At 37.7% G+C, this 26,383-nt stretch overlaps 1 long non-coding RNA gene across 1 annotated transcript in view; it reads right to left on the bottom strand.

Annotated features, from left to right (window-relative positions):
• Positions 1 to 250: 250 nt before the first annotated feature.
• Positions 251 to 26,383, bottom strand: part of LOC106149760 — a 248,115-nt gene continuing 221,982 nt past the window's right edge. The window contains exons 5-6 of the long non-coding RNA XR_001236128.1: positions 4,130 to 4,259; positions 251 to 875 (exon numbers count right to left, since the gene is read on the bottom strand). This is a non-coding gene — a long non-coding RNA (uncharacterized LOC106149760). The remainder of the gene's footprint in view (positions 876 to 4,129; positions 4,260 to 26,383) is intronic.

The raw sequence follows: 26,383 nt of genomic DNA, 5'->3' as shown, positions 1-26,383 counted from the left end.
GCCTCAATTCTCAACATCACATTCAACTATAATTGATAAGTGGACAAATCCACTGATAAGTACACACCCTAATGCTCTAATCACCTCCCCACAGCCTTACCTCTGAGTGCATGAGGTATTGGAGAACATCTAGACATAAACCATAACACAGGTCTTTTAATAAAATAATAGCATATATTGACTGTTTTAATAACACTTTATAATTTCTAAGTGCATTTACCTGTGTTAGTTCATTTGCTCCACATAACTTTTAGAAATTATTCATAACTAAAGGGAATTTATAAGGATTCAGTATGAAAATGTACAAGCATTTAACAGAATGCCTGGCACATAAATAGACTTGATACATGTCACATATTATAGCTGTCAACTCTTTAAAATAAGTAGGCAGCGTGGTCCATTTGTTACCACACTCAAGGGTTTTCAGAGGAGGGAAAATCCTGGTTTTCTTGACCACCTCTTTTCCTTAATTTGGTCATCTCACATTTGTTTATTTTGTTTGCTTGTTTCTAGGTGATAGTACAACTCATTTTTGCTTTGCACAGCATTCCCTAGTTGGACTTGCATTCAATAGGGTGATAAGTCTCTCTCCAACCCTGGAAACTGGGCATGGTCCAGTGTTTTCATGACAGAGATCTGAGTTGACATTGAGGATTGCCGTGTTGTTCACGACTGCCTTTGGAACGCCCAGTCAACAGCCTTAGAAAATTGAGACAGGTCAGGCAATGGGGTAGTTTGCTGGAACGAGTTAAAATCTCTGTCTTCATCTGCTGAGTCACCAAAAAAGGAAGTCAGGCTCTCAGCCTTCTTACGTGAGGCCTTGCTCTTCAAAATCGCTTGTGTCTACTTTCCTCTTGTGTGCTGTAAGATCTCTGCTGCATAAAGGAGGGGGAGATGGATAAAATGGGGGGATGGATACAGTCAAAATATATTATACACATGTATGAAAATACCACATAGAAACTCAATATTTTGTAAAATTAATAGGCAGTAATAAAATATATTTTTTAAAAAGTTTCCCTACACGAAGTCATAGGAACTGTTGAGGGGATGTAGACTTGAGATATTTATTTCCAGTCAGTTTAAATATTTGACCAGTCACAGAGTAAACAAGATCATGGATTAACCTTGGCAGTTAAACCTAAAAGAAAGTCAAAAATATCCTGGGAACACTGACTTGGAAATCAACCCTTGATGATGATCTGAACAGTTGGGCACTGACCAAGTACTGTCTCCATCCTGAGCATGACCCAACCTAATGTCCCCTGTCTTTGGGGACTCCAAACACAGCAGAAGACGTTTCCTTGAGGTTCCAGGATGAACTCAACTCAAAGTGGGACATTTAAACTCAGAATGGAGATGACGGCTGCCATGGAAGGATGTTGGGACCCAGCCCAACATAAATGTCTGGCAGGGTAATTAATGAGATGAGACTTGATTTACACTGAGCCATTTTTCTGTTGGTGTGAATGCAGGGTTACTGCTTTACCCTTGGAAGCCATAGCTTTCTATTCATATAGTAAAATTGTCCTCAGGAAAACCCTGAGGCAAGAATTAAAGGCTAGTTATTTCTGTAGAAACTGAACACACATACATACCACAGGTAAATGTTCTACTTCTCTACTGAGCAGAAGCTCTGAGATGAGGAAGTATGTGCAAATATTTTTCTCTGTATTTGTATCTCTGGCTGTCTCTTCCCCATACACACACATACCACCCACTAAATTCCAGGAGATATTTATATGAGGCAAATATTGGTTTAAAGATCTGCAGAGAAATAAAGCCAAATGGGGCACATGAACCTAAAGGAGTATGTGGTCATTTTTATGACTCACTGCCAATTACCAATCCTGCCAATTATGACATGACCCAGCGGGGTAGGTAGGGTGGTATGGGTGGAATCATAACTTGAGTTCTGTCCTCTTACAACTCATATGCTAACAGTTTAACCCCTAATACTCTGGAATATGACTTTATAAACACAGTACAGAGATAATCCAGTTAAAAAGAGATCACTAGAGTAAGCAGTAATCCAACAGGAAGGACTGATACCCTCACAAAAAAGGGAGATATGTACACAGGACATGCAGAGGAGCAAGACATTGTAAAGAGATATATGATGAAAATGGCCATGAACAAGTCAAAAAGAGACCTGGAATAGATCCTCTTATCATATCCCTCAGAAGGAACCATTCTGTACACATCTGACTTCCTTCCAGTGTCTGGAATTGTGAGGCAATAAATTTCTGTTGTTGAAGCCTCCCGACTGTGGTCCTTTGTTATGGCACCAGAGTGGATCAAAGCAGCTGCATCTTTGAAGTCTACAGAAGTCAGGCTCTTGGTAATGTAAAGTATACCCTCTCTTTATTACGGCCTTGACCACAAGCTACAAACAGCTGAGTAGTGTTTGGTAAGAGTTCCAGGGCTCCATCATCAGGATGAGCAGTATTAATAGAAAAGGTCTGTAGACTCTTTCTCCTAACTAATTCTTCAACATCTGTTCTTCAAAGTCAGGAAGATAGGAAACAGAAAGTGCTGTGGGTTTTATCCTTTCACTGTGAATCTGCCATATGTCTACCTGCATACAGATGCCTAAGCATTATTGTCTGATCAACTATGAGCTCCTAACTAAAGTACCCGTCATAAGGTTACAGAAACTCCGACCTCATGCACAGATTGGTATAGAAATGAGGACTGGGAAAGCAGAAGTGACCAGCACCAAAGTCACCCAAGGGCTGACATACCTGGCCAGCATCCTAATTCCACATCCAAGGTTTTATCCTGTCTACTGCATTGGTTTCCATCCACAGAAACAACTTTTACTATAGGAAAGCTGGTAAAATTCTCCCTTGCTCTCTGTAGGAATCTGTCCATTTACTCCCCTGTCTGGTAGGAAAGAAAAAGGATAAGGTCTTGCCATAGAACAGGGGCCTCTGAGATCATCTGAATCTTCTGTAATATTTACACTAAGTAGTTTGCCAGACTCTGACTAAACACTTGCAGCAATGAGAAACTTACAATTTCATTTCAGATAGCTCTAAATTCCAAATTCCTTGACAGCAAACCAAAAACTTGCTGGCCTATGGATAGTGAAGACGTTTTTCCTTTATCTTTTAAGTTATTCACTTTGAATCAATGCCCAGGGGCTGTAGTGCTCCAAAGTCTCTGTGAAGATTACAATGGTGACATTAGTTCACGTGACACCTCCTCTCTACAGGGGATCACATCAAAGCAAAATTCCCTTCTGGGTAGGGGGCTCTGTGCCCAGCTCGAGGACACTAAAAGAGGCAAGTCTTTTAGGCAGTGAAATTGAAAAGAATGATAGAGATAATGGCTGCAGTTTTAAAGGATCTACGGTGCAGTTGATTTGAAGAACTGGGCTTGAATCACAGGAAGTACAATTCCCTTCTTTGCAAGGAGCAAGTCAGGTGGCAGCTCAGTAATGGCCATGGCATTCCCAGGTTTGCTTTTTCATACATGCTGAATGGTTTCCCTGCTCCTGGCCACTGCACTTTGAGAAACACTAGGGCAGGACAGGAGGCAGAAGGCAGGACAATGAGTCAGAGAGCCTTTATGGCTCTTCCACTCAGGATTCCTCTTGGGTACATTCTCCTCTTCCTTAAAAAAATAGCCATTGGCCACCGTGAATGGATGGTTCTCAGTACTAAAATAGAAGCCTGATGGAAGACACGGAACTTGGTTTTATAACTCCAGCCTTGTAAGCTTGCATGTATCACTGAACTTTTCTTAAAATTCTATTCACAGTCTCCTGAACAAGAAGGCTGAAGTTAGAAAGGGAGTTGAGATCCAGGAGCTCCATATTCTTTAGGTTTGTGTGCCCATAGATGCCCACTACCACCCACTCTACCCACTTCCCAGTCAGAGGAAATTCCTGGTAGATGAGTTAAACTGGGTTGAAATAAAAACAAAATTCTTCAGTTGGCTGAGCTAGTTTAGACTATTACTTTTAAGAATAAATAACTGCTACCATATGTTGAGTGATTACTATAATGCCAACAATGCTCATTTCACTTAATCGTCCAAAGTTCCTGTGAGCAGGTAGCAATCTCCAGTCCAGAAGTGAAAATAGCCAAGGTTTACAGCAGTCAAGTAACTTCCCCACACTTACCAGCTGGTTAATGTGGCGTCAGGATTACAGTGTAGGCAGAATGATGTCAGAGGCCAGTCTTCCGTCTTTGTAGTAGTTTGGTGCCGTGTTGAAAAATACATGGACATGTTGTTGTTCACATCTGTAAAATCTACATAAACACATTCATAAAATCATCTCTGTGTTTATTTTTATCAATCTATCAGTATACATCTATGTCTACCTCAGTACATATCTCTTTTTTGGCAAGAATTTGCTTTATAGATGAAGGTTGTGTCTCACGCTTAGAATTATTGAAAGTCATTCATTCCTGGCTAGACTCAAGGAAGTGGTGTATGTGAAGTTAACATTTCAGTAATAAGTAGTGAGCAAACCAGACATCTTCAAATTCTCAAAAGTACTATTTTAGTCTGGTACTTAGAAAATACCACTGTTCTTAACAGAATACTTTATTCTTAAATTAATAGATACATTAGAAATTTCAGAGGCCAGGTCCCATGAAGGCACCACCCAGCTTGTACCTAGTGTTTTCATCAATCAAAATAAAATAACCCATGCACACTATTAAAAAGAACAAGCATTGAAGCAGGAGACTGAACATGAAAAGTAAGAAACTCCCTACCCTCATTTCATTTTCAAACACTTTTCACAAAGACAACTACCATTAACGTTTACCCCAACCTTTTCTACAAGAAGGTTCATGCTCCTTCCTCTCAGTAGCTTCTGTCTTCCTTTTTCATTGACACGTATCTTACCCTAACCCCACTTCAGTGCATCTGGCCCTGACTCAATGGTTTTAATGAGTAATCAATACTAATATTAATGAAACACTGATAAGAGCGAAAACTTACATTTATTAAGTCTTTATTATGTGCCACTATCTCTTCTAAACCCTTTACATGTCTTTACTCCTTTAGTTCTCCCAAAGCCTGATAGGAGGTGTTCTGCTGAGTGCCTTCCATTAACCCAGCCCTTCCCCAGTCCACACCGCATGCTGCTCTGTAGGGACAGCAGCAGCAGGCCCTTGGTCTCTGGCTTTCAGGTGAATGGCAATAGGAGATAGAAGAGAAGGTGTAGAATGAAGGGATACTTGGGCACTTGGGTCTCCTAACTAGTATCTCTCCCTCTGTGGCCAGCAGGCCATGGCTCCTGTCAGACAGCCCTTTCACACAGCAGTCTTTCTGCATGGAAGAAACTTCTTCTCTCACTCTTTCTTGGCAATGGCTCACCATTTTTGCCAACCTGGAAGTAGGGTACCTTTACCCTGTTCACACTCTTATAAATAGTTCTTTTCCTTGTACCATCTTAAATGATTTGGTTTGAGTATGCAACTTATTTCCTTCTAAGGATGCTGACTCATACAAATACGTGCCACAATCCCCACGTTACTACTGACAAAGAGAGACCAGAATTTACCTGTCTATACAAGCTGCTTGGCCCATAGTGGGAGCTGGGCTAGATCACAAACTTACTCCCAGGTACTGTGCTTTCACTCCTGTACTTGCTCCATTTCCACAGATTAACCCATTTGGGAATTCGCCTTCATGTACAGTCACATGACATGTCAGTAGTTCACTGGATTTTGCTAATACTCAAGTTTCTATGAATATCTTTTTGTCTATTTTCATAAATGTGTTGAATTTCATCTATAGGTATATTCAATGAGTATGCACAATTTTTAATTTGAGGAGATGTTGTAAAATTGCTATCTTAGTCAATCAAATTAAATTTACTCGGGTACTATGACCCAGTAATTCTACACTAAATGAATGCAGATAAATTTAACTTTACAGACACAGATACAGACATAACTATACTAAAGAAATGCCTACCCCATATCAAAGGGACATGTATAAGAAAGTTCATTGCAGCTTTCTGTGGTGTTGTCATCTGCTTTGTTGTTTGTTTTAATGGGCAAAGTACCCAGTGCAGAGGTGGGAAGTCGGTGGCATGTGGAAGTCCATCACTGGGGAAGTTCTTAGGTAAACTGTAATGGATGCACACTGTGGGATTCTATAAAACAGACTGAAGCAATAGTGTAAATGTCTATATAGTAATATTACAAATATAACGCTGAGTGAAAAAAGAAGTATTTTTCTGAATTAAAACTATATCCAAATAAAACAGCATTTCACAATTTGTAGGAATTCCGGGCAAAATAATACACATCAATCCTATGATTGCCTAAAGTAGGTTGAACTCTGGGGCTAAACAGAACTAATGAAATAATCAAGATATGGGGGTGGGGCAAGGATGAAGTAAAGGAATATCAAATTTTCCTCCAGAAAGATGATGCCATTTACATGACTACCCATAATATGAAGAGTATGAAGAGTAGTGATTTTTCCATCACACTTCCAGCAGTGAATAATATGAAAAAGATTTTTTCAAAGCTGATGCCTATTATCAGGCTTAAATTCATTTCCAGGTTGATGATTTATTTTGCATGTTTCCCTTATGTGGAGTTAAGGTACTTGTATTTTTTTCTACAACTCAGGATACTTTACATTGTAAGAAATGTCCCTTGCTCTTCAGAGTGTTAGCAGATCCACCAGAGAAGTCTTATATCAACAGGTTTTCTGCTCCCCCAGAATCACGAGGGATGTCACATGCAAATGGCCACCCAGTCCAGAATGGAAATGAATGTGGATGCCATGGTTACCTTTAATCCCTCTCTCCAGTTCTGAAGTCACTAGCATCCTAGTGACCCCGTGACCTCTCCAAACCAGGAGACCATCTGTGCTTGGTTGGTAACCCCAGCTGCAAGTTCTGATCATTTCAAACTCTGTTTCAAATTCACTCACACTTAATGCATCAAAAAGAACTGCTCTTTCTGCACTGAGCTACTTCATGTTGTGTGGCTGTTTCCATGAGCCCTTTTTGTTTAGCTGGGCTTTTTTTAAACTTCTCCCCTCTACCCCTCCTTTCCCCTCCTTTTTTTTCTTTTCTTGGAAGAAATTGATCCCTTGCCAAAAGTAAATGAAACTCTGGCTCCAAGTTCAACTCAGAATTTACTAGCTGATAAATTGGAAATGGAGAGTGGGTTGCAAAGGTGGGGGGAGCACTGAGGGGGAGGGAGGTTTTCGTTTTGGGGCAAGTTCAAACTTGGGCTCAGAAGCTATTAAAGTGTCTGATCTGTGCTGAGTCATATGGAGGAGGGGATCAAGGGACGATGCTGGCTTCCTGCCAGCCACATTCCACCTAGGTTGATGAAGAGCCTGCAAAGGAACTACAACAGGATCATAATTTCAGTAGCCTTTTAAATATAGCATTAGAAGCCACGTGCCTGACACTGAGCAAGTAATAAGCTTGGGACTCTTATGTTTCCTTGAGAGGTGCCTGAGACACCTTTCTGAGACCCAGACTCCCACTCAACTTTTCTTTCAACTTTGCCCACTATGTCTCTTCCTCCCATCCTCCTTCCCCTTCTCCAGTGAATCTCGCCTGACACCTTCTATTCAACAAGGGACTAGGTAGAGCCATAGAGAACAGACCAGTGCTAAGAGGGTGAACTTTCCTCAGGATATATGAACTAAGGCCACGCTGAAAGCAGTCTTGTAAGAAAGATAATGTTATGTCCTTTTCTCCAGATAAGGAAAGAAAAGCACAAAGACCTAAGCAAACTTCTCCCAGGTTATAAAGCTAGTAAATACAGATATGGGATTTGAACTTAAGGTATCTGCTCCATGCCCCTGGCCACGGCAACCTCTGCTCCCCACTCAGGAGCCTTGGTCTCTCTGTACCTCAGAGGATGCCAGCTCTTGAATGTTTCGTAGCCTTGGCACTTACTATTCTCTTCTCAGGCAGGGATGGAAAGTAAAAGGCAGATCAGTCCAGTTCTTCAGCTCCTTCCGTACCATTTCCTTGCTCAAAGCCTGGTTCAAGGACCATTCCATCATTCATCATTCATTTTCCCACCAACGTTATATTACTGAAATTTTCAGTCATGCCCAAAAGGTGAGAGATGGCTGCAGTACCCAGGTACTTACCATCTAGATACTTAGAATTAAGATTTTGCTATATTTCTTCCACCCTATCTATCGATTTCTCCAAACCTTTATTCACTTACTCCGTCCATTATATTTTTGATGCATTCTAAATAACCTGGAAATATTAGTACACTACAGCACTGAATCCCTCTATGTTCTATTCTATTTTACTTCATATGAAAGAATCATACTTAAAAATTATCAAACGCTTATTTCAAACATGAGTAGGGCAGTGTTCACAGTTTTTTTGTTGCATCTCACATGATCCTTAGCAACAGATCTGAGAGCTGCCATTAGCTCCAGTGTTTAAATGAAGGAACTGAGGCAAGGGAAGCTTGGTGTCTCACATTTCCTGGCAGAGGAAGAACGATTGACTCTAAATCTTTTGTTCTTCCTTTAAGTCTTATGCGTGGGGTAGAAAGATCAGGGTTTGTAAACGAATGTCATGCCCAGAGATAACACTTCTTTTTTCTTTTCCAAATCTGGTGTTCTTAACTGTCTCTTCTGAGTTACTTAGTTTTCAAAAATTAAGAATTGTGTGATATTAGTCAAACCTGACATTGGGAGAAAGTAGTTACTCATTAAGTGCATGCACTCAAAATCATCTCCTAATACAGCTTTGTGGTTACAAGCACAGACTTAGAATTGGAATGCATGGGTTTGAAACCAGTTTACCTACCTACTGGCCTTATGACGTTGGGAATATGATTGGCCTCTCTATGCTTCAGTTTCCTCGTTGGTAAAATAAAGATCATAATCATATTCACCTGTGCCATTGTTAGGATTAAATTATATTTTACATATAAAAACCTTACCTAGATCCTAGCACATAATAATTGTCTGATAAAAGTAGCTCAACCTGTCATATAGATCTCAGTGAACAACTTTGTCCTAGGTGCGTCACACTTTCCGACAACCTCAACAAACGGGGGTTTATTACAAAGGCAAGGGGCGTTAAAGAAGCTCAGGAAATCCACAGCAGTGGAGCTAGTTCTTTAGGGTCTGGAAAATCACTGTTTATCTTTTAGGCTGTAGTAGCCATAACCTTTCATATGGCCACACAACTTGTCAGCAAGGTGTGAACCTTTTATTCTTCTGTACTTCTGCTTCTCTCTCTTTTTTTCCTTTTGCCAGTGGTAGAAGGTTAAGTAAATTACACTACTGTCTATTTTGTTTGTTCATTTATTTCCTTTCTCTTCATTCCTGCCTCCCATTCTGTCCTTCCTCCACCCTTTAGGCAACTGTTATCATACGTGTGTAATTTCTATTTTTTGAATTGTGTGTATTTTAATGCATATATTTTTATTTTAAACAATGTTCTTCTACTCCATATTTCCACTTCTCACTTCTTTCATCCAGCACTGCTTATAAGTTTACCCATGTTATTGTATGCTCTTCCAGGCTGTTCGTTCTTTCTGTTGCATACTCCTCCATGATGTATACCCACCATATATTGCACTGATGAATTTCCAGATTGCTTCAAAGCTCCTGACACCACAAACAAAGATATAATAAACATCTTCAGACACACCCCCTTCCAGACTCAGGTGAGATATTGTTGGGAGGTGTATGTGGGGTCCATTTTAATCTAAGTGAAGTCATACTGATCACCAAAATGCCTATTTCTGGTCACATTTCCAGCATCAATACCAACTCCACACAGTCTGCGTGTTGCAGCTTTTCAGATCAAACCCTTGCTTCACAGTAACTCTTCTACTTTCATAATTCTGCTACTTCTGCTTTAACTACACAGCCTCTACTTGCCCTTACCTTTTCCTTTAGTCCCCTTTGCCTTCTATGGATTTTCTTCCTTCTTGTGGCTTCTGCTGACTTCTGAAAAAGGGCATTTATTGCCTCCCTGTCTTTCTGTTTTACCTTCAAGCACACTGACTGGATCATTTGGTCACACTCTAGCATGGGACACTTCTTCCCTTTGCTCAGACATCTGTCCCAGGTACAACAGATGTCTCCAGAGTGCTGAGGGTCACAGGACATTAACCCTGTTGACCCTGGGGGATGGGAATATCTGTCTCTTTCCGTAGAAGGAGGTATGGTGTGGTGGGCATTCAGTCATCAGAAATGCCCCATTGATTTGGTGTTTTCATTAACTTAACCCAAACTTGCCAATTTTGCTCTTAGTTACTGACAATTATACAAGAAGACCACCAATACTGAAAATTATTTTATATGTAAATACAGTGGGAAATAACCTGCTAGTTACCTAGTGTTTATCTGGGGCCCCTCTCTCCCTTCTGTTTAAATTTCCTCCAACCCACACATATCATTGAGAAATCTTATCTTAATGCAAAGGGTATATTATATACCCTGCCCAGAATATTCTTCCTTATCTCCTTGTTGACCTGACTATAGTGACCTCATTCTTTTCCACTAAATGTCACTTCTCAGGAAGATCTTCCCTGGTCTGTATTCTGCGACATACTCTCCTGCCAGATGCTGCCATCTCTTATCATTACACACACTACACTGTCTGGTAATAAAATGTTGCCCTATCCAACCGTGCATGAGCACTCCAAGGATACAATTACATCTGTCCTGTTCACTGCTATTTTTCTATTAGTCAGCACAGTACTTTGCATCCAGTGTATGCTCAAAAGATATTTGTGTAATTTTGTTGAATGTTAGGCAGTTTATCCAGGAGACTTAGTATATATCTCACTCTAGTTATGAGGCCAGTCATAGCCCCTGCATTATCTATCTCAGAGTTTTTATATATAACTGTTTTTATTCTCAAATCATAAGAATCTGCAAAAATATGGTAGGGTATTTTATGGGCAAAGATCACTAGATAGCATTGTGCCTTTTAGGAGGAATTTAAATGTCAACCACTTGAGTAGGAGGATAAAATAATGCTCTCATTTTAACATAATTTCATAAATCAAAGTTTGTCATCAACAAAATATTAGAGATCAAAGGGATCTTGGAGCTTGACTTGTGTAGATATTTTGTTTTACCTGGAAAAGAAATTTGCTGGGAATCTCCACAACTAGCTCAAGTCCCAAAGCTCTAAACCAATGAAGCTCAAGAAAAGGATCATCTCTAGTCCTGCCCTTCACATATCCCAAGGCATGTGCCCTGGTGGGAGGAAGCAACCCAAATGCACGTGGTCTCTGAATTCTTCCAGCAGCCAAACAGCCTGGTCTCTGTTGCCAGGACAACCTTTGAGCCCAATTTCCTTCCCACAAGCCATTATTTCTTAGAATCATAGAATCATCAAATTCTCTAGGGTTTTTTCTATGTGCCTCTCACTGACCCACGAAAGAGTAGTGAAAAGAGACATACATATTGGGTCAGAGCCTTCCTTGCTGTGATCTGATCTGAACTACACCCCAGTGTCAGCTGGCTGTGCAGCTGTCTAGGGAGTTCAGACTCTAGATTTCTGATTTCTAAGCAGAGTGAAGTTGTTCCCCAATGCAGTTTCCCAGTAAGAAGAATTCACTGTATTTACATTTTTTTCTAGTTGCTACAGCAATTAGAAGCAATGGCAAAAATAATCCTAAGAAGGGGCCCTTTGTACCCAGCTGTTTTAAAACAAGATTTTTCATAAGTATTTACTCTCTCTCCCGAATGAAGCCCTGAAGTGCAAAAGTTCACCCTGAGCATTGCCCACTGCTTCTCTTTAGCCTTCCAAGAGTCTCACAAGGCTCTTATTTTTCAGGGCCCATCTGGCCATAAATTACAATCGATGTTAATTTATGAAAACAAATGACACCAGCCTACTCCATGACATTTTGAAATGGGAGAATTAGGCAGGGCAATAAAGCAGGAATAAAATAAAAACATTCAGACCCCATAGCTGCAATGGCAATGTACCAAGTGACACAAGGACCCTGAGTATCCCTATCCCAACACACTCTGCTCTTGCAAAATTGCAGTTATTTGATCACAAGGCACGAAATTAGCTCTTTGACACAGAGTGTGGCAGGAAATTAAACACATCCAAGGCTTTCTCCATGTGACCAGAACCACCACTTCATCAGCAGTGTCTGCATCTGTGGCGATATGCACAGATAGAGAACGGGTGTTACGTCATTAGCATCCGTGGATAGTGCAACTGGTGGTTGAATCCACTCTCTCCAAGGATTTAATCGATTCCTTGGACTATCATCTAATATTGGGAGTTAGTAACTCCAAATAACATCCTGAAGATGGTTTATGGGCAAGTAGATGTAGAGGCAATTTTAATGTATTTATTGTGGCACTTTCATTCCCTGGCAATAAGGAGAAAAGGCATTAATGAGCAGTACCAATTTGAATACCATAGGAAAGACATGAAGAGAAGAAGCTTAATAATGTGTCAGTAACTTTAGGAAAGGCAGCTGGTGTTCTCTCCCCCTCCATTTCTTTATTTTCTTTATTTATTTTTGCTTATTTTTTCTGAGACATGGTCAGGTTGGTCTTGAACTCACTAGGTAGCTGAAGCTACTCTTGAACTCAGGAACTCCTGCTCAAGCCTCCTGAATGCTGAGATTACAACATGTACCACCACACTGGTTCAATATCCTTTTCTTTAAATGGATCTAATGCATCTGAGTTTTTTAGACATGGGTTATAAAGGTGGAAAGATACACGTACACATACAATAAGAATCCATGGGAATCCATGGGGCTCTGGAAGACAAAGATCTTAAAAACCCACATTTAGTTTTAAAGGCTACATTTAGCATAAAATTTTTAGGTGGAGCCCAAAAGAATAGCTATAATCTTTTCTCTCTAGCACTTGACCCTTCAGATAAAAAGATACAAGATCCAAAGGGAGACCTAAAGACCAAAAACTTTTTGAAGAAAGATTGATGATTCCCTGAAAGTGAGGCTTATAGAAAATTCTTGGGAAAAAAGAATCAAACCTTAAGCTTAATGAGGCTCCCTGGTCCACCAGTTCAAATCTTGATCTTCTGACCCATAGTTTTGGATAGCTGATCTCTGAGTCATCTGTCAAGCTCTCTGCATTGTAGCTTGAAGGTAGCACTGATCACCCTCACACCTGGGCAAAGGTTGATGACAAGGAAAAGTGGATATTGTCCCTCATTGTCACTTCACTAAGAGATCTGGTCCCTGAGAGTTTACCACTGGCATTTACTATGAGGAGAAGACACAAGACCATGAGCCTGCATATCCCCTGAGAGTGTGGAGCCAAGAAACTAAGAAACAATACCATATGTGAACTGTGGAATGCATTTGACACTCTCACCCCACCTGCTATTAATGTGATTCAGGGAAAGGCTCCTAGCAGTCATCCTCCTGCTTTGGGAAGGAGCAAATAAACAGGTTGAAAGAAAACATGGACATCTCATGTTCCTTCTCTACTAGCCAAAGAGTAATGGTAGGGAAAAGAGCATAATTGTTCCTGCTTTCAACTGTCAGGGAGGAAATCTTAGGTAGGATTTTTCCTCAAGATATTTAAAGGCTAGGAAAGATCTACATCCTTCTGCATTTAAAGAAAGACAACCCACATAGGATAGAAATTTTAACCACTTTTTGAGTGGCTCCATCCTGAGAACTGCATTCATGGTGAGTACGCTTGGTTCATTCCAGTACGCTTCTTGGTTGCTCCCAAGGGATGGACAAAATCATCCCTGCCAATAGGAGGATAGAGGGTGAAGCTATGGTCCAAGGGCCTACGATCTGGGTCCTCACCACTGGTAAAAAGAGAACGTCTCTAAAATTTCCCAAGACTGACACTACAGAAATATACAAGCTGTGAATCTTCCACTCTGGGACAGAAATGGAAGAGGTGATGAAAGCTCAGAGAGACAAGAGGGAGGAAAAGTCCAAGAAAAGATTTCCAGAGATAAAGAGAACAATTCCTTAGGGAGGCAGTTTGGAGAAAATTTAAGGGAGGCACGTCTTCAGCCTGTCTTTAACAGATGTTTACTAACTCACTCTAGTACTGGAGCCAGCTGCAGCTGACCAAAGAACATTTTCCATCACACAAATCCTTTGTGGTGAAAAAGAATAAAATTGAAAGTGGATGGCACCAGATTGTGTCCATGATTTATCTGTTGAATCTTGTCACCAGAAGAAAAAGAAAAAAATCCATTCAGGGAGGAGAAGGAAAAGAAAAAGACAAAGAAATATATTTGATATGAATCAGTTATTTGAAGTCAATCTGGGAAGTTTCTTTGGAGTATTAAAAGCCACTTAAAAGAAAGAAAAATAATAATCCAGTGGTCACTCGTGGAAATGTTTCAAGGATAAAGAATGTGATTGGGCTGGAGATGTAGATCAGTATTTGGTACGTGTTAGGATGTGCAAGGGCGTGGATTAAATTCCTAGCACCATAAAAGTAAAACATAAAAATAAACAATTTGATTTAAGGATGGAACAGTATTTCAATAATTTAATAGGTATAGAACTCCTAGGATGGCAGGCGTTACTTACAGGTCAGTCACTTGGCCCATTACTTTGACTTTAAGAACTGTGCTCAGGCCAAAGAGGGAAATCCTCTGTCCATACAGCTCTACCTGGTACTTGGTAGTACTTGAAAGGCATCAGCTCTCTACCTGGTTGAATCCTTTTCACTTTTCTACTCCTCAGTATAATGTCACCTCCTACCAGAGGTTCTTCTTAATGGCCTCATCTGAAATAAAAATAATATTTTTTTCCGTTCTATCCCATTTCTCTACTTACTTATGAAACAGTAATGAGGAAATTATCAAATTTGATAATTATCAGATCTTCATCAATGAGCTCAAGAAGAAAAGTTAAGAAGTATTTTAAAATAAATGAAGTTGAAATTAGTGGTGTGGCATGAACTTAGCACTTAGGGGGAAATACATAGCACCAAATGGTTACATTAGAAAAAGAAGCAATTACATCAGTGTCTGCTTAAAAAAAAAAAAAAAAAAGAAATGAATAAGAAGAGCAAGTTAAATCCAAAGTAAATAAAAGAAAGGAAGTTATAGACATCAAAGAAGAAACATGAAATGGAAAAGATAAAACAATAGAAAAATCAAAGAAAAGAAAACAATGAGTGATTCTTTAAAAATAACAAATTGACTGATGTTGAATTAATCTAACCTGGAAAAATCAGAAAGAAAGAGGAAATGAATAATCAATACTGAAAATGAAAGATGACAACACTACAATTTGTACAATATAAAAACGGTAGTAGGGGAAATATTAAGTAAATTTTATGCTAATAATTTGACAATCTAAGTGATATAAGCAAATTTCTTGAAAGACACAAACTAGCACAGTTTACTCCAGATGATATAGTAACACAAACATGAATACGCCTATCGCTAATAAAGAAATTGAATTTATAATTAAAAACTTCCCCACAAAAAATTCCAGAGTTAGATACTTTCATTCTTGAATTATATTTTTAAAAGCATAATACAAATTCTATACAAACTCCAGAAAGTCAAAAGAAGGGCATATTTTTTAACTCCTTCTATAAGACCAACATTATATGATATAAAACCCATACAAAGACATTATAGGAAAAGGAAATTATGAAGGCTGTTAGAATGTGATTTTCTTATCCTATAATATCTTTGTGTAAGTTTTAAATCAAAGTAATACAATAGTGATCTCATAGATGGTCATCAGAAATATAGATGTAAATAAATCTTCTAGATTTAGATGTAAATAAATCTTCTTGAAATTTTGTAAATCAAATCCAACAGTATATATGAAGAATATGACTCACCTAGGGTTCATTCTAGGAATGCAAGATTTGTTTAATTTTTGACAGTAAGACAACTTAATTCATTATATTAGCATACTTTACAAAGTAAAAAGCATGTGATCATCCTAATAGATACTAAAAATCATTTTAAAATTCTCCATTTATTCTAAAAAATATATTTAAAAAACATACATTTTCAAAACTATCTTAATCTTACAATGATATAAGACATGGTTTTACTCCAGCTACAAGTGGATGCTGTCTGCTTTAAAAGTTTCTATTCTACGTCATACAACAGATTCTGTTCAAGGCAATGAGGTAAGAACTAAAGATTAAAACCCATATAAATTAAAGGCTGGGTTGGTGGCAAAGGCCTATAATCACAGCACTTGGGAGGCTGAAGCAGGAGGATCTTCAGGAGTAAAAAACCAACCTGGACTACGTAGCAAGATCCTGTCTCAAAAAAAACAAATGAAAATCAAGATTGGAAAAGAAGTAAAATTTTATTTATTTACAGAGAGCATGATTGTCTAGATAGAAAATCAGATGTAATCTACAAAAACTCAATTGATGTGAGAAATTAGAAATTGATATTAAAATAATGTTATTTACAAAAACATAAAAATATGAAATACTTATGCATGTACAGTGTCTAACAAGAGATGTGAAAGGTCTCTGGCTTACAAACTACAAAACATTACTGAAACTTAAAAATACCTAAACAAATAGAGAGATATATCATCATCATGGGCCAGAACATTCTTACTGTTAAATGTTCACATGGAGATCTATATTAAGTATAATCCTCATAAAAATTCCAACCATTGTTTTGTAACTTTGACAAGCAGATTCTAAAATTCATATGAAAATTAAAAAATTTTTAAAAAATTAAGTCATATTTGAAAAAAAAATCTGACACTCTCTGAGTTTAAGATATTATTATAAAAACCACAGAAATCAAGATGGTATGATATTGGCATCATAATTAATAAACAATAAATGGAACAGAAAAGTTTACACAGATATGGATAATTTCATAAGTGCAAAGATGATTCCATGTGGAAAGAGAAGGGTTTTAAAACATGGTGCTGTGAACATTTTGATATTCACATACCAAGGGATGATCATCAACCCATGTTTTACACTGTACTAAAAAATTAACTCAAAATGGATCATAGAATAGAAAACCTAAACCATAAAACTTCAAGAAGACAGTACATGCTTTATGAATTTGGATTAGGTAAAGTTTTTTTAGGTGTTGCATTTATAGCATGCTATATTTAAAAGAATCATACATCAAACTTCCTCAAATTTTAACAGGTCTGCCCCTCACATGTCACTATAAAGAGAATTAAAGTGAAAACACAGCCTGTGAGGATATTTTACAAAGAATATACTGATTAAGATGTTGTATTCAGAAGTATAAAGAACTCAAAACTCAGTGGTAAGAAAGAAAAGAATGGGCAAAAGATTTGAGCAGGTATCACTAAAGAAAATGTATGATTTGTGAACAAGCACATAGACAGATGCTCAATATCAGTAGTTATTAGAGTAAACTATTGCAGAGTTTTTTGAATGATTAAAATTTATTTTTTTTATTTTTTATTTTTTTGGTTTTTCTCCGGTACCGGGAACTGAACTCACGACCTTGCGCTTGCGAGGCAGGCGCTTTTGCCGCTGAGCTAAATCCCCAGCCCCTGAATGATTAAAATTTAATACATTAACTCATGCCAAGTGTTGCCAAGGATGTGGAGCAACTGGAATTCTCATATGAGATGTGATCACAAAATACAGTGAATGCTTAAATTTTGAAAAAATTACTATAGTACAAGACACATTACCATTAACCCCATCACAATATTTCTCCTTGATTCAAACACATTTATTCCATCTACCTGCCATTTTCTGAAGTAGTTCTGGAAGTCCTCTTTCATGAGTGTCTTTTCCTGGCTGCCTCAGTATGCTGATCAATTCAAAATGCTTACAGCAGTTTCTGTTAAATAAAACATTTTTAAAATAAAAATATTACAGCAAGTCCTCATCCACCTTATTCACCATATTTGGCACCATGAAAATCTTGATTTTTCCTCCAAGTACAAATGATCATGGAAGGTAAACATTTTGAATGAGTTCAGGGCATCAAGGCAGCCACAATAGCTGAACTAAAGATCCTCAGGAAAGAGGATCTGAAGCAAAGAACTGCTTTAGAAAGTGGCAAGAATGATTGTATAAGTTCCTGAAGTGAGGGGAAGTATCTTGACATGGATTATAGCAATGTATCTTTTACTGTAATAAATAGTGTAATTAAAACACAATGTATCTTTTGATCATACCTCATACATTGCTTGTGAGTATAGCCACTTTGAAAAACAGTTTAGCAATTTCTTAAAAACTTAAATATAAATATATAATGACCATATGTCCCAGAGGTCTCAGTCTGGGTAAAATAGCAACTTGTACATGCGCACATACACAATACATACATGCATATTTACAGCACATTAACTTATATTTGTTAAAAACTGTAAATGACTGAGATGCCTTTCAAACAGTAAATAGACAAGATGTTTGGTATTTTGTACATACAATGGTGTTCTATTACCTAATGAAAAAGGAAATTCCTTTTTGTTTTAATACATTGCAATCTGTAACATACATGAATCTCTTATCTTACACTCTGAGTAACTACTTTAAAAATAATGATATTTAATGTATTAACTATGATTATTCTATTTTGTTATGAAATATTGCTTTACATTTTTACAAAATATAAATAAATAAATTATGCTGAGTTAAAGAAACCAGACTCCACCAAAAGAGATTTAACACCCAGGCACAATGTCCAACGTTCTTCCTTTAGTCAGTGGGATTCAGAGATGATATTTTTCTCAATTACACCCATAATATGAAGGATTTGGTCAGAATCAATACCATGTTGATTGTGCTTTAAGATACTAGCTTATTCTCTGGTGTGTATTTTGGAATTGCAGAATTTTATTTATCATCTGTTGTGTAACTGACATTTCTTTGGACACTTGTCTTTCCTTACTACCACGACTGCAACAAAACAACCTTAGGAGTTGACTTGGAAGCTGCTTGGGAGCTGCTAGACCCATGAACAGAGCAGATCATTCATCCCAAAGCACAGCCCTTGAGTTACGACTTGGACCCTTCTAGCTGGCAGTGCGAAAAAACCTGGTCTTCTAAAGATGACTCACGAAATACATAAAATTCCTTATATCTGCATAGACTATTGTGACCAGAAACTTCCAGAATCAAGTTCTCTAGAACACAACCTTTTCCTACATCCCAACTCAGTCAGTTGTCCCTTACTCTTTCCTGAGAATCTGAAGCCTAGACAGCTAGTCCTGCTCACAGTTTGGACAAAACCAGTGGGAAACATGTCTACCTCCCTCACCTACAAGTATCTACTTCTCCAATCTGACCTATGAGTTATTTCTTTCATAACCTTTAAGACAAGGCTTGGTTTCTAATTATCTTCTCCTTAACAATACTTGTATGCCCTGTTTCTGAATAAAACACTCTATTTAATTCATTCTGGGAGAATGCCTTTCTGTGCTCAGCCCTTATCACTATCTCGCAGTCCATCTGTCCTTTAGGAGGAGGACACATCCAGCAGCACTCCTGAGCCTTCTATATCACTATGCCCTCTGCAATTCCTTAGTTACACACTGTTGGGGGATTGGAATTTTTTTCAGAAGCAGCTCCTGCACAGGAATTCTTTGTACCTCTCCCAGACCAGGCAGCTGATGTAACATTACACATTCCTCAAACGGTGATCACCAGCCCAGCAGGCTCCAGTCCCTATCACTTATCTCCAGCTCAACCTACTAGGGGCATTGTCAGCCCCAAACTTTAAGTAGAAAAGTGAGAGTTAGAATTCTCAGCCCATACCTGTAAGCCTAAATCAGTGGGACAAATATTTCTATGTAGCCTGTTAGCACCTCAAAGATGTACTTGAGGGACTAGAGATACTAGGACATTTCATCAATGCCAATTTAGTATTTGTTTGCTTGTCTGTCCTAGTGTCCTACTCTTCATGAATAAGGAGATGCGTAGAAAGGCACAAAGAAATGAAAAAGAACCAAAAAGTTGGGTGGGAAGAACAAAATGCTAGCTTCTCTTTTTCTGCCTCTCTGAGCTGTTCTGAGAAAGTTGAGTCATGCCTCTCCAGCTTTGCCCATCACTGGACTCCTTCTCAGTTAGCACTGCCAAATATTTGAAAATTTCTGAGAGATTATTTTTAGTGGAGATATGGCCAGAAGTTTCAGGGAAGTATATAAGTTTCTAAGAAGCTGGACTGCAAGAAAGGGTTCAGTGTGTGTGGAAAGGAATATTTCAAACAAATCCAGTTTTAAGATTGCGGCTGTATCCAAGAGTGATTAATGGTATTTAAGAATTAGCGAGAAGGATACCAAAGGGTATAAAAGTATTTATTTTAAAGATGAAGCAGAGATTAAGCTGCTGACATGTTGAAAGAGGCTATTCTGTTTTGATAGAACTCTTCTTCTCTTCTTTTTTATATTCCTATTATTTTCATTTTAATCATGTGCATGGCATCGTAACGCACTCCCCTTACCCTTACAAACAGTAGTGACCAAGTGATCTCAACCTCGGGCTCAAGATTCCATTCCCTACTTGGTGGTGGTATAGCTCAAATGGAAGCTCCCCTCTTAAAGCAACAGCCAAAGAATCACCTGTTCATCACCTGTATTACCTCCTCATTTTCTTCTTTTCCATCAGTACTTCAACTTGTACCTACTTCTCTTCCTGTGATAACAAGAACTTTTGGCTTAGTGTGCAATGCACATAGCTCTGAAGATGGAGACCATCACTATTTCTATAGTTTCTTCACCTCCAGGTGTGTGATGTTTCCTTATTGTAGAATAATTCATTGTTGTGTGTGTATTTGCCCTGACTTTCCTAGGTATAAGAACCATGTGATCTGGCTCTTTCCATTCCTACTTGATTTTAAAACCAATAGGATGCCTCAGGAGTCTTATTCATAACACTACTAAAGTAGTGTTTTCTCATTCTTCTATCAACAGCTCTCCAACTTTGCTAGACAAAGCTCTCGCATCAGTCACTACAGAAAAAAAATAATACAGGAGGGGGAATTGGAAAAAGTGAATATTTAAGAACATTCAGTGGTCCCTGTCATACTCAGACACAGAATTTTAGGATTTGAAATCCTTAGGAAATGTGGCCCAGTTTCTGCCAATGACATCAGTTTTGGAGTTAGTGGGGGACTCCGGACCTACTATTCATACCCTCTGAGTGCTGTTCAGTAACAGAGGCAGGGCTGGAACTCAGGGTGACGTAACTCATATCTTTCTCCATGAAGCCCTTGTACACACTGCCTAGACCTTTTTTTTCATCATTCATGCTACACAAGCTTTGTGTCCATCTGGGGCTAAGATATGTCCATCATGGTACCTCCTACTGAAAGTGTTCTTAGACTTAACAGCTGCAGCTGTGAATGGTCCAGTCAACTCCAGTGAACCCCTTGGGAATGCCCCTCAGCAATCATACAGAGTTTATCAGCAGCACTGAAACCACCGGCAAACACCAAACCTCTTGGGAGAGATCAGTAATGACCAATGGTTCTATTTTTTTTCAGAGAAATGTTTGCTCTCTCAAGCCCTAGACCCTTTTAAGGCTCTCAGTCCCAACCCTTAACCTCAGCCCTAGAAAAATTGATCTTCCTTAAAGAGCTAGCACTTGACCTTGCTGACTAAGGAACAGAAAGCTGTTCATTCATCATGGAAAATTTCCTAAGGAAAAGGAATGCATTTATCTTAATTCTACCCTTACATTTATCCAATGCTTCTCCTCTGGGCTTTTAATTGAAAAGAAAGAAAGAGGAAGAAAAGAAAACCTTTGAAGAACACACAGTACAGCTCCTGTACTAGGGTCATGGCTAATAAACTAAACCCATTAGATGATTTGAGGGCAGAGTAATTTAGGTTCCATTACTTCAATCAACCTAGAGTTGTGTGGTCATTTCATTTCCTGGTAGTATTTTCCTTCTCCAAGGGACCACCTGTTCCAGCACACTAAATTTGCCCAGGAGGGTGTTAGGACTTTACACTGCTTCTCAGAACTTGCACTGAACTCTGGGGAAGGTAGGTTGAGGAACTGTTGAGGAAAAGATAGGAAAAATTAGGGGCTAGCATAAACAACAGGATTTAAGCTATACGACTGCAGAAGTTTTCCAGGGAGGATTTTGAGTAGTAGATTTTTAAATTTCCATAAATAGTTTAAGACTAAGATCAAGATAGGCAGAATAGATTAAAAGTAGAGAGAATTAAGTAAAAGATGGATTGGCCTCATTCATTTCCTCATCTTTCAACATTCTGAGATGCAAGCTAAAGAGGGATTCTTGCTAATTTCTCAAAGACAAACTTTCTAAAGGGATATTTTCCCCTGTGGTTCATTCCTGTTTGGGGTTGCTGACTGTCTGAATCCCAAACATCGTAACACATTCATGTTCTAAGCATCTTTTATGGATGGGTATGTTTAAAATTTTGCTTTCCTCTTTAAGCTCAAGCTCAAGCCTTCTCTACCCATCATTTTACATGATCCAGCTTCTCTCTTGCCCTGTCTGTCCACTATTCAATTTTGCCCTTTCAGAACTTTTGGCTTCTGCCCACCTAGTGAGTCATGGTGGAGTTAGCAAGAAAGAGGCCAAATTTGCCCTTTGAGCCTTCAGCTTTCTCCAGTCCCTTTTGTTTTTTGAAGTCTAATGACTATCTTGTACTTAGTATCTTTTAAACAAAACTACTTTGCTCAGGATACACAGCATAGCCCCTAGATTTCTCTATATCTTCTTCAAAAATCTGCTTATAGTTAAGAATTTGAAAATAATTTAGGCCAAGTCATTAGTCCCTGAAAACTGACTTTATAGGTGACTCAACTGAATGTTAGCCATAGCAATACAATGTTCTATTTCATAATCTCATTCCTTTCTCACAGTCATCCACTGAGGAAGCACAGAGACATATTACAAGTAGCTGAGGTCCCAACTAAGGAAAGTACTTGTGTACAATGATTGCAATAGCTTTCATTTCATTCAGAGTGAAACCGTTCTCTGTATTATGAGCTACACAACCTTAAGCAATATGTCTCCTTTCTCTCCCATGTTCTGCCACTCTCAGATTCTTCACTATTTTCACAGTTTTTATAAAGTATAATTTTTCAAAAGTTCAAAAATATCTTCATAAAAATATAAACTCAGCTAATTAATTAATTAATGAGAATCCTGTTACTCTCTGTTCAAAAGAGAATTTGACAGGCAGGGTAAGATAAATCTGTAGAGAGGCTAATGTAGATGCTGATGCAAACATGCTAATAGATGCAAAACTGGCTAGTATTCCATTAAAGTAAAATGTTAGGATCAATAAAATGACAAGACTGTAGCAAGACTGACAAAAAAGATCAAAGAAGATTCAAATTAATAAAATCAAAATAAAAGAAGAGACACCATTACCAAACTTGTATAAATAAAAGCTTATGAGATAATACTACAAACAGCTGCATTCTAACAAATTAGGTAATTTGCATGAAGTAAATTCTTACACATAAATTACAGAAACTTACTTAAAAGATTTAGGAAAATTAATAGATCAATGACAAACAAAATAGCTGAATAAGTAACTTATTAAGAAATTTAAATCTATTTAAAACTTATTAGGAAATTTAAATTTAAATCAAACATTCAAAGAAAAATTAATACCAATCCTTCAGAAACTCTTCCAAAAATACAAGATCAAAGAACACATCTTAACTCAACTCATTAAGTAGGGTCAGAATACACAAAGGGCTCCTTACACACAAAGATGTCAAAAGAAAGTAAAATGACAGACCTATATTTATTATAAATATAATAAGAAAAATGTTGAACAAAACACCATCAAACCAAATCAACTTAAAAAGGAGTACATACCAAAATCATATGGGGTTTTTAATCAGAAATTCAAGGTTAGTTTACAATAAAAACACTTAATCTCCATACACCATATTAATGTAACAAAGGGCAAAGCTGTATAGTTATTGCAATGGCTATAGAAAAGAAATTAAGAAGAACCCAAAACTCTCTCATGGTAAAAATAACCAACAATCTAGGAATAAAAACAAGTTATCTCAGCGTGATAGAGATCATCTATGAAGAACTCACAGGCTAATATACTTATTGGTAAAAGAATGAATACTTCCCATGTAAGATCAGCGTCAACACAAAAATGCCCATTCTTGCAACTTCTATTCAATATTTGTGAGTTTATCCAAAACAATAAAAAGAAAAAAAAAGCACCCAGATTGGAAAAGAAAAAGTGAAACTATCTCTATTCACAAATGGCAATATTTTCCATTTAAAAACTCCTAATGAATCATTTCAAATACTATTAAAACTGATAAATAAGCTCCCCAAGGCTGCAGGGTACAAAATTAATATCAAAAAAGCACTCATATTTTTAAATACTAGCAGTGAAAATTTTGAAACTGAAACTGACAAATCAACTTTGTTTATAACAGTATTTTTTAAAAGCACTTAAAGAGTATAATGCTCTCTTAGTCCATGTGCTGTTGCTGTGACAAAATACCTGAGAACATCAATTTAAAAGAGTAAATTTATTTTGGTTCATAGTTTCAGAGGTTTCAGTTCATGGTCAGCTGGTGCCATTTCTCCTGAATCTTGGAGAGGCAAAATTCATGATGGAAGTATGTGGGGGAACAAAGTTGCTCTTCATATGGCAGCTAGGAATGGAAGAGTCAGAGACAGAGACAGAGACAGAGAGATGGACAGAGAGGGATGTGGTGGCAAACTTACTCCTTCCCCTTTCCTTCAAGCCAGACCCCCAGCCTACTGGATAGTGCTATGCACTTACAAGGTCGATGTCTTCCCTAAGTTTGTTGTCTCATATGCCCACTGTCTCTGGAAACATCCTCAAGACACACATAGAAGTGTTCTATACCAATTTCCTAGGCATTTCTCAATCCAGACATGTTGACATGATTATCCATTACAAAGGCATGTTACAAGAATTACAAGAATTATAAGACACCATTGAGGAAAACCAAAGATCTAATCATGGATTAGATTACTTAATATTGCTGAAACAATTATATTTCTCAACTTGATCTTCAGTTATAAAATCGTTTCTATCAAGATATTAACTGCTTTTTCACAGAAATTGAAGCATTGATCCTTAAACTTAAATAGAAATGCAAAAGGCTCAAACAAAGTTAAAATAATATGAAAAACTAAGAATCAAGTTGGATAACTCATACATCCAAATTTCAAAACTTACTACAAACTACACTGACCAAATGTGATGCTCACACAAAGACTGACATAGGTCAGTGAAATAGAATTGAAATCCCATAAATAAACCCACACATTTATTACCAATTCATGTTCAACATGGATACAAAGATAATTCAATGGGGAAAGGAAAATCTTTTCAGTGGAAGAACAACTGAGTATTCACACGCAAAAGAATGAATTTGAACATTTACCACGCTACATGGCATAAACATTCATTTAAAAAGGAAACTAATCCTAATTGTAAGAACTAAACCCTGACAGCTTTTGGAAGGAAACATTACAGTAAGTCTTCATGGCTTTGTGTTAAGTCGTAGTTTCTTTGATACAACATCAAAAGCATAAGTAACTCATAAAAGAAAAATATATAAATTGGATTTAAAATTAAAAACCTTTTTCTCAAGTAGTATTGTCAAGAAAGTGAAAAAGCATGCCTCATAATGGGAAAAATAATTCTAAGTCATACTTTTGATAAGAAACTTCCATTCAGAACATATAAAGAATTCATAAAATTCGATGAAAAGAAACATTTTTCTTTGGCAAAGAATTTAAACAGGTACTGATCCAAGAAAGACATAAAAATATCCAATAAGTGCATGCAAGAATTCTCAGCATCATTCATCACTAAGGAAATATAAATCTAAACCACACCAAGATGTCACCTCATATCCTCTAAAATGGCTATGATAAATGATGGGCGATAACAACTGGTGGGAAGGATGTGGAGAAATTAGAATCCTCATACATTGTCAAAGGCCATATAAAATGGTGTAGCCACTTGGAAAACCCATTTAATAGTTCCTAAAATATTGTACATGAGCTTACCGTATGACCCAGCAATTACACTCATAGGTAAAAGCCAAAGAGAAGGTAAAACATACATCCGCACAAAAACTTGTATGTTCATAGACACATAATTCAGAACATCCAAAAAGGAGAAATACTCCAATTGTCCATCAGTTGATGGACACTTAACCAAGTGTATCCATAAACTGGATATAAAAAATGAAATAGTAATAGTACCTGTTACAACATAGGTTGTAACATAGGTTGAACCTTGAAAACATTATGCTAAGTGAAAGAAGCCAGTCCCCAAAGAGCATATATTACATGATTACATTTGTAATAATGTCTCAAAATACAAAAATTTATAGTGATAAAAAATAGACTACAGGTTGCCTGTAAATTGCTGATTTGGGAAATGATGTAAAGAAATAGGGAGAGGGGCTGGGGATTTAGCTCAGCGGCAAAGCGCCTGCCTGGCAAGCGCAAGGTCGTGAGTTCGGTTCCTGG

The sequence above is a fragment of the Chinchilla lanigera genome, unplaced genomic scaffold, assembly GCF_000276665.1.
Source record: "Chinchilla lanigera isolate Chin_1 unplaced genomic scaffold, ChiLan1.0 scaffold00052, whole genome shotgun sequence".
In the NCBI taxonomy this organism is placed as follows: Eukaryota; Metazoa; Chordata; class Mammalia; order Rodentia; family Chinchillidae; genus Chinchilla; species Chinchilla lanigera.
The sequence above is the reverse complement of the archived record's forward strand: the minus strand, read 5'-3'. Positions and strand labels throughout refer to the sequence as shown.